We start from the raw sequence: 9,741 nt of genomic DNA, 5'->3' as shown, positions 1-9,741 counted from the left end.
CTGCTCTAATTACGTTGGTAACCAGTTTATAACAGCAATAAGGCACCTCTGGGGTTTGTGGTATATGGCCAATATACCACGGCTAAGGGCTGTATCCAGGCACTCCACGTTGCGTCGTGCTTAAGAACAGCTCTTAGCCATGGTATATTGGCCATATGCCACACCCCCTGCTTGGTGTTCACGTCCACACTTCCAACATCTTTCATTTGTCTTGATCCAGGATTCTTTCTGTTCTTTGGAAAGGAGCTGAAAGTTGGTGCATTGATTCTCGGCCTTTTGGCTAAGATCAAGTGTAGTATCTTACTGGGCTTGATTTTGAGAAGCGATCGGAAAATTGTGCTTTTGTTAAAAATTGTTTTTTCTGTTTCACTATTGTTTTTTGTCCTGGTAGGTGGTGGTTTGGTGGTGGACTACAGGTGCACCAGCATCTGTAGGGTGAGTTAAGTGTTTTCTTCCTTTCTTTATTTATTCTTTTTCTTTGTGTTAGCTTGTTGTTGTTGTTGTGTGTTTTTTGTGTTTACTTTAAAAAAAAAAAATATTATCTGTTCTGTGTTTGCTCGTTGTTGTTTCTTTTGTTATTCTTATCTTTCTTTTTTGTTCTTTGTGTTTCCCCATCCTCTTGTAGCCCTAGTTTCCCTTCAGTTTTATCCCTTTGTTTTCTGTTTGTGTTTGCTAGCTTGGTTGGCTTGCTGGCTAGCCGGCCTGTCTAGCTTTTAGCTTGGCTGGCCTGCTAGCCTCCTCGCCCCTTAGGCTTGGCAGGCATTGTTTGTCCCTTTCTGTTCGTATTGTACCTCCCCTGTAACCCATCCATACCCCCCTCAAATTGTATTTCCATCCCCTGAACTTTCCCTTGTCTTGGTTTTTTGTCTATTGACTTTTGTGTTCACTTGGGGGGCCATTTTGTTGGCTGGCCGGCCTGCTAGCTGGTTAGCTTAGTCTGGCCTGCTGGTGAGGCCTGCTAGCCTTCCTCGCCCCTCAATTTGGCTTGTCTTGTGAGTATTTGTTTGTTTTTTCTGTGTCCTGTCACCCCATCCACATTAGTTCCCTCGTTTTATACCCTTTTTTTCCCTCTTGTTTGTTTTGTCATCTGGGAGGTTTGGCATCCGGCCTGCTAGCTTGTTAGCTTAGACTGACTTGCTAGCACGGCCTGCTAGCCTCCTAGCCCTTGTACATTGTTTGTTTGGTGTGTTTTTTGTATTATATTTCCCATCCTTCCCTCGTGTCCCTCTTGTTTGCTTGTTTGTTTGTTTGTTTTGTCAACTGGGAGGTTTTAGCACCCGGCCTGCTAGCTTGTCAGTTTAGTCTGACTTGCTAGTGCGGCCTGCTAGCCTCCTAGCCCCTGTAAATTTGTTTGTTTGGTGTGTTTTTTATTATTTTTCCCATCCTCCCCTCGTGTCCTTTTGTGTTTAGTTTAAACCCCTTCCCCCACAGTCTTTCCCTATTGTTGATAAGTTTAGTTGGGTGCTGTGCTAGGTAGTTTGTTTTGTGTCCTGGGAATTGGTAGGCCCTGTTAGCTTAGCATAGCTGGGCCTGCCAGCCTCCCCCACTATTTTATTGTGTCTTTTTATTTATCACTGGTGTTGGGTTAAAGGGAGTGGGCCTCCATCATGTCAGCAGCACAGGCTGGCATGCGGAGGCACCACGCCGTGCGCCTCCTGTTAAAGGAGAAGGGAGGGAAATTAATGGAGTTATCCCGATTGGATTTCTCCAGGAAATTCCTCCAAAAGGAACTCCGTTTCTTACCTGCGCAGGTGAACTGCATTTTAACCCTCCCTTATGGGAAAGGTTTCGATGTCAGTTTCGCGGCGCCAGCTTTCTGAGGGAGTTCTGGGGAAACTCCAGAACTCCCTGAACAAGCAGGGATCCCTCGCAGCAATGTTTGAGGTGATCAAGCTGACGGACAACAGCATGAAAACTGTTATTGTCCGTATGTACAATGAGACGGTACAGCCGGAGGACGTTGCAGTATGGTTGGGCAGGTACTGCAACGTGAAGGGGCCCCTGACCCAGGTGAAGGATCCCGATGGGATCTGGACAGGGGCCTGGAGAGTGACTGTCCAGCAGAGGGAGGATCCCGGGGGCTATGGTGGGTTGAAAGCCATCCCATCCACCATAGTCCTCGGAGAGAACAGGGGCCATGTTCACTACCAGGACCAGCCAAAGCTGTGCCGTAAGTGTGGTGAACATGGCCACCTAGCAGACGCCTGTGACAAGGTGGTCTGTATGAAGTGCCGGGAGGTGGGCCATCGCTACGAGGAGTGCACGAACGGAAGGTCGTGCAACCTCTGTGGCGAGCGGTCCCACCTCATCCGCAGCTGCCCCTCCTCCTGGGCCAATAAGGTCAGGGCTGGCAGGATGGAGGCGGCGGCTGCGGACCGGGCTTCCGAGCGCCAGAAGAAGGAAGCGGCAGTTGCCAAGGTAGCGGTAGTGGAGGAGGTGGTAGAGGAGGTGGTGGTGGCGGTAGCGGAGGAGGTGGTGGTGGCGGTAGTGGAGGAGGTGGTGGCGGTTGTGGAGGAAGTGGTGGCAGTAGTGGAGGAAGTGGTAGAGAAGGTGGAGTGCGCGGAAGGTGCGGTGGTGGGAGAAGTGGGAGTGGAGGCAAAAACCCTCCCCACCCCAACCCCCCCGCCCCAGACTGAAGCGACCTCTGAAGGAGAAAGGGCCGAGAAAGACGGCTCTGGAGAAATGGTGAGTGAGAGCTCCCCAAGTGGGTCGGACAGCATGATGACAGTGTCGGAAACGACACTGTCAAGCGAGGAGAGTGTAGGAGTGGTGGGAGAGACCCTGGGCGAACACCTTCCCCTAAGGAAGAGAAACGCCGAGGAGCTCTCCGACCCCGAACAGGGCGAGGAGAAGAAGGGAAAGTTGGAGTGGGAGAGCTCCCAGGGGGAGGATGAGTCCAGGGTCTTCCCATCAAACTCCCCCAACCAAGAATCGTTTTTAAACCCTGTTTTTACCTCCTCTCCCTGCCACCCCCCCTTACCCCGCAGGGAGAGAGAGAAAGTTTCTAAATAACCCCTTTTAAACTGTTTTAATGCCTTCTTTTCTTTTCAGCACTGTTTTTACTAACCTCTTTTATGGCTTTTAACATCACCACCATTAATGTTAGGAGCATCAAGACCGATTTAAGAGCACAATCTGTTTTATCCTTTTTAGAAAGTTTTAATTCAGATGTGTTTTTATTGCAGGAGTGTGGTCTACCTTTTTTAACCTCCTACAGGAAATGGGAGGAGAAGTGGCAACATGGGCCCTCCATTTGGAGTGGATCCAATTTTAACAAAAATGATGGTGTTGCTATTTTATTTAAGAATCCACAGGTGGTGGTGAAGGGGAGCACAGTGGTGGTTGGGGGACGTGCTCTTTTAGCCAAATGTACTTTTATGGGGAGGGATTTTAACGTGCTAAATGTGTATGGTTTTAATAACAAACATGACCGGTGCGCACTTTTAGAGGACCTGCAGTCCCACATGCTGGGGAGGGATCCTCTAGTGGTGGGTGGGGATTTTAACTGTGTTTTAAGTAGAGCAGATAGGAGAGGAGCGGGAGAAGATTTTAAGGTAGATAGGTCTAGCGTTTTATTGCAAGGGTTGTGCAGGGATTTTAAACTAACGGACTGTTTTAAAACCCTGCATCCAAGAGAGGAGGGCTTCACCTGGACCAGTGGTGACGGCACCAGAGCCTCTCGCATTGACTATCTGTTTACCCGCGACTGCCCGCCAACTGATGCTAGAATAACCCCTGCTTTCTTCTCAGATCACGTGATGCTGACGTGCACCCTCTCACTAACTTCGGGTGTGACTGTAGGAAGAGGGCCCTGGAAACTGAACTGCTCCCTTTTAGAAGATGATAGAGTAGTTAGCCAGTACAGGGAGCAGTTCAGCCAGTGGCAGACGCTACAGGACTTTTTTGATACACGAGCACAGTGGTGGGAAATGGTGAAGGGTAAGACGAGGACCTTCTTTAGAGAGATAGGAAAGAGAAAAAGCAAGGAAAAAGATAGACGCATGTTGGGACTGCAGAAGCGACTGGAGCGTTATTTTAATCTAAACCAACAAGGCCTTGATTTTAACCAAGACATTAAAGAAGTAAAGAAAGAAATGGCATTTTTAGCAGAACAGAAGAGCAAGGGGGTTATTTTAAGAAGCAAGGAAAGGGAATTAGAAGAGGGGGAGAAATGCACGAGGTACTTTTTTAAGAAGATAGTTAGTAAGGGTAGGGTTATGGTAGGGTTAAAAGACAAAGATGGGTTTTTAAAAACAGACACAGAGGGAATAAAAGAGGTAGTCGAGGATTTTTATGGGGAACTGTTTGGGGAAAAAGACGTGTGCGAGGAAACCATGGGGGACGTTTTAACATACATTGACAACATTTTACCCAATACAGACAACCTAACTAAAGACTTGACAATGACCGAACTTGACAAAGGACTGAGACATTTTAAAAGGGGAAAATCACCGGGGGAGGACGGCCTCCCTTTGGAGTTTTATCTGACCTTTTGGGATGTTTTAGCCGACGAACTTCTGACTGTTTTTACTGACTTTGAACATCTTGACAAACTACCAGACAGTTTTAGAACAGGGATAGTGACTCTTTTACATAAGAAAAACGACAGGACTGACCTTAAAAACTGGAGACCGATCACCCTTTTAAATTTTGACTATAAACTTTTTACCAAGGTTTTAACACTCAGAATGTCTTCTGTTTTAGGGGAGGTGATCCACCCGGATCAAGCCTGTGCCATTCCGGGAAGGAAGATCACGGACAGCCTAGTACTGATCAGAGATGCCATCTGTTATGCGAGAGACAGAAACATGCGGCTTATAGTCCTAAATTTAGATTTTGAGAAAGCCTTTGATCGGGTCTCGCACCAGTACCTCTTCAAGGTACTGCAAAAAATGGGGTTCCCTGAAAGGTTTCTAGCTTGGGTGGGATTGCTGTATGGGGACATCACCAGCAGAATCCTTGTAAATGGGCATTTGTCAAGAGCAGTGGGAGTACACTGCGGCGTCCGTCAGGGATGTCCATTATCTCCCCTCCTGTTTGTGGCCTGCATAGAACCACTGGCACAGGTCTTGAGAAGGGACCAACGGATCAGTGGGGTGGGTATCCCGGGGAGTGGGGGGATGACCGCCAAGTGCGTTTTTTACATGGACGACGTCAACATTTTATGCACTGACCTTTTATCTGTTGACAGGACTCTGGACAGGACTGACTGGTACGGACGAGCCTCTGGGGCGAGACTGAACAGAGACAAGACAGAGGCCCAATTTTTCGGACCGTGGGCAGACTCAGACTTGACAGGACTACCACTGACTGTTAGGATGACGGACATTAGGGTTCTAGGGGTTAAATTTGACAGGGAGGGAGGTGGTAGTGGGAATTGGACCGGGACGTTAGGGACAGTTAGACAGAGACTAGGGTTTTGGGGACTGAGACAGCTGACTTTGGAGGGCAAGGTTTTAATCATCAAGGCTGTGATTTTACCTGTCCTTTTATTGATCAGTTCTGTTTTTATCCCCCCACGAACAACTCTTTTAGCTCTGGACCGGATGTTATTTTATTTTCTGTGGGGAAGCAAGTGGGAGAGACTGAGGAGGGAGGTGGTAAAGAGGCCCAGGTTCAAGGGGGGGAAAGGCTTGCCTGACCTCTACTTGTTCCTGGGCAGCCGCTATACAGCGTTACATCTTACTCTTGCCACCTCCCCGGTCAACAACAAGACCCAGGCCCTCGCACGGTTCTGGCTGGGATCTTACCTCAGGTCTCTGAGGCTGATCCCAGTCGACCTGCGAGCCCCAGTCTCTTTCCTGCTCCCCACACACTACGTCCAGCTCAAAACGTTTTTAAGACATTTTAAACTGGAAAAGGAGCCTGTCACTGTTTTAACTAAACACCGCTCTCTTCTCTCTCTTGTGCAGGAACGGGAACCGGTGTGTCCAGTGCGCGGGCTTGCTATAGGCGAGCCCTCAACGGTTTGGCGCAACGTGTCCCATCCTGCTCTGCTGAATCGGCACCGTGACCTGTCCTGGATGGTCGCCCACGAGATCCTCCCGGTCAGGGCCGTTATGCACTCCCGGGGCATGGCGAGGACATCCGCGTGCCCCCGACCAGGCTGCGGCCAAGAAGAGTCGGTGAGGCACTTGCTCTGGGAGTGCAGAGCCGCACGGGACCTGTGGAAGGAAGCAGGCCCCCTGATCTCCCCACGCCTGCCAGCAGGGGAGGACCTAACGCCCCAGCTCGTGCTGTATGGGGTGGGCCGAAGGCCTATTACAACAAAGGCCTTCACACAACTCTGGCCCACCCTCACGTGTCTGAAGGACGCACTGTGGTCCTCCCGCAACCTGCTGGTAGGGAAACAGGTTGAGACCACCCCCCAGGCAGTGGCTTTGGTAGCCACGGAAGCCCTGGGGTGGTACGAACGACAGGGGGCCTCGACCCCAGGCGAAGGGTCCCCCACAACACCCAAGGTCCCGGCGGCCACGGCCTGACAGCGCTGCGGCGCCTAGGGCGATGCGCCTAGGGGAGGAGTCTCCTCTGGGCCCCGACGGACGGGTACGGAGTCGTTTCAGGAAGAGCAAGAGGAGGCTTTTTTGATAAGGACTCACCCCGTTTTTGTACAAAGGACCGAAGACAGCTTTTTAACAAAGTGACTTTTTGACAGGCTTTTTATGTCTTAAAATTGTTTTTACTTTGTTAAAACATTTATGCACATTTTAAATGGCTTTTAGTAATCGGCTTTTACAAGAATAGGTACTTTTATGTAGGATTGTTTTATTGTTTTAAATAAACAACATGTACCTTTTAAAATGTAATTGTAATGTAATGCTGGTTTTAATGCACTTTATGCCGTTTTTATGTGTGTAAATGAATTTCAAATGTGAGCTGTTTTAAAGGAATTGACAAATAAAAACTTTTCCAAAAGAAAAAAATTGATTCATGTAATGCTGCGTGGTGTTGCAGAACGGACAATACTTATTTGGTTTCTCCCGTGAGCTTTCCTCCGGAGACTGGTTCTGTGCAGAGAGTTCGGCTTCGTCCTTTCTCTGCTCAACTCCATGGAGGATGGTGATGGTCTTGGGGAAGGATTTGTCTTTACGCTGATCTCGGCGTGAGCTAGGGTGGTCCCTGCTTTGGTCGCTACTGAACTGCGTGCCTTCTACTTGCACTCTCACCTCTTACTCGAGCCACTCTGCCAGGTGAAGGAGGGTTGGAATGGGTGTCTTGATGGGGTTCACACATCTCTTGAAGCTGGCTCTTAGGTCTTGTGGTAACTTAGCTAAGTGGCGGAAGAAGTATGAGCCACACCTCAGTTCTGTCTGTCCATTACTCCAGTGACTATTTGCAACGGTCAGGTGAGTAGTCGCGGCGGCGACAGTCAGGTGCGAGCTGACGACGGCGATCAGATGTAGGCTGACCGTAACGGTCAGGTGAGTAGTCGTGGCGGCGACGGTCAGGTGCAGGCTGACGACGGCGATCAGGTGTAGGCTGACCGCAGCAGTTAGGTGAGGAATGACGTTGGCGATCCTGTGAAGTCAGCCCTCTAGGTGGCACTGTAGGGCTACGAGTTCTGCAATGAGAAGTCGACCGGTCTCGCTGGTGCGATGGCTCAAGACATCGATGGGTTGACTGAGTAGATGATGACGGTGAGGATGACTGGTCTGAGAAGGAGAGCCCTCTGATCCCAAGGTTTTCAATGAGCTGCTCTATCTTATCACACTGCCTTTGTGACTGCAGTTTATCATCTCTGGTTGTCACCAGCTGTGCCTGCTCAGGCTGACTTTGATGATGACAATCTCTAGTCGAGGTGCGCCTGCTATGGGGGGCTGGTGAGTTGGCCATTGATGAAGGTGAGGTTCCATCCTCACTGTTGCGGGTTAGCCTGGGTAGTGACTTGAACTGTTGGGGACCCATTGAAGCGGATGAATTTAGCTCTTCCGATAGCTCCAGTATCTCCGTATCAACTTCTCAGTTTCCTCTCCTATCAGCTTTAAGCACGTTACGACTGTTCTGGAAGAAGAACGGGTTTCTCTCTCATCTTGTACAGGAGGGTAGCTGCTGCTGGTCTTGTTGTGAGAGTAATTCCTTCGTGGTCCCTCGTTGGAGTGCTGTGTTGTTGTGTGTTGTGTCTGCCTTGACTCGTAGCTTACCTCATAGTCCACCAGACGATGTGGGGGGGCAAGTCTGACGGCGGGGACGAACCACAACTTGTGGAGGATCTTCTCTGGAGACTGGCAGCCTTGAACTCTGGAAGTTACTGAATCCGGCTCAAAGGACCATGAAAAATACGGGTTGTTCATGAATTCGAAGGACCAATAAAAAAGGGATAAAAAACGTAGGCGCTGGATTTTAGGCCGGTAGCAACCACCACAGGGTGTCCATTCAGAACACGAGGAAGCAGTAGTTCCAGTTCAAGGTTGAATGAAGATCCACACACACACATACAACACCACTCTCTCTGATACTAATTGTGGTTGTTTAGCTGCACGCACAATAAACATCAGAAAAAAAAGCAATTTCATCTAAGGAGGTAGAATAAGCAGGAGAGAAAAACAGGTTGGTCATCAGAATGGAAACTACAGACTGCCTGAGGCCTGGTCTGGTATTATGTTAAGTCCCGGGGAAAAAAGTCTGCTGATTGGCTAATAAAATTATGATGATTGGCGTGACCTTATTCCAATAGGAAAACCAAAAGAAAGTTGGGGTCTTGGAAAGGAGATGAGTTGGCCGTTTTTACACCTACCATAAAACTTTTTAACAAATTGAAAATGTATCTCTTAGGTTTATGTACTTTTGTTTGTATATTTCTGTTTTGTATTTGTTTTATTGTTCATAATAAAAAAAACAAAAAAACAATTATAATTTAAAAAAAGTTATACATCCGGTGAAATATCTGTCTCATTGTTCTGTCTGTGGTCATAATACGGGGTGGAGACAGCGTAAGCGGATACTGATGTGGATTGTGAATCTAATGGCGGTGGAATCAAGGCGAATTGGAATAAATAAAATAAAATAAAATTTTATTTGTCACATACACGTGTTTAGCAGATGTTATTGCGGGTGAAGCGAAATGCTTGCGCTTCTAGCTCCGACAGTGCAGTAATATCTAACAAGTAATATCTAACAATTTCACAACATATACTCAATACACACAAATCTAAGTAAGGAATGGAATTTAAGAATATATACATATATGGACAAGCAATGACAGAGCGGCATGGACTAAGGTACAGTAGAATATTATAGAATACAGTATATACATATGAGATGAGTAATGCAAGATATGTAAACATTATTAAAGTGACTAGTGTTCCATTTCTTAAAGTGGCCAGTGATTTCAATAGGCAGCAGCAGCCTCTGGTGTGCTAGTGATGGCTATTTAACAGTCTGATGGCCTTGAGATAGAGCTGTTTTTACCGGTCCCAGCTTTGATTCACCTGTACTGACCTCGCCTTCTGGATGATAGCAGGGTGAACAGGCAGTGGCTCGGGTCATTGATGTCCTTGATGATCTTTTTGGCCTTCCTGTGACATCGGGTGCTGTAGGTGTCCTGGAGGGCGGGTAGTTTGCCCCCGGTAATGCGTTCAGCAGACCGCACCACCCTCTGGAGAGCCCTGCGGTTACGGGCGGTGCAGTTGCCGTACCAAGCGGTGATACAGCCCGACAGAATGCTCTCAATTGTGCATCTGTAAATGTTTGTGAGGGTTTTAGTTGCCAAGCCAAATTTCTTCAGCCTCCTGAGGTGGACCA

General features: G+C 48.3%; 1 pseudogene; it reads left to right on the top strand.

Moving 5' to 3' along the window:
• Positions 1 to 260: 260 nt before the first annotated feature.
• Positions 261 to 432, top strand: LOC121564258 (annotated as a pseudogene).
• Positions 433 to 9,741: the final 9,309 nt, after the last annotated feature.

Source organism: Coregonus clupeaformis, chromosome 14 (genome assembly GCF_020615455.1).
Source record: "Coregonus clupeaformis isolate EN_2021a chromosome 14, ASM2061545v1, whole genome shotgun sequence".
Lineage (NCBI taxonomy): Eukaryota > Metazoa > Chordata > Actinopteri > Salmoniformes > Salmonidae > Coregonus > Coregonus clupeaformis.
Note: the sequence above shows the minus strand (reverse complement) of the source record. Positions and strands in the feature narration are given on the sequence as shown.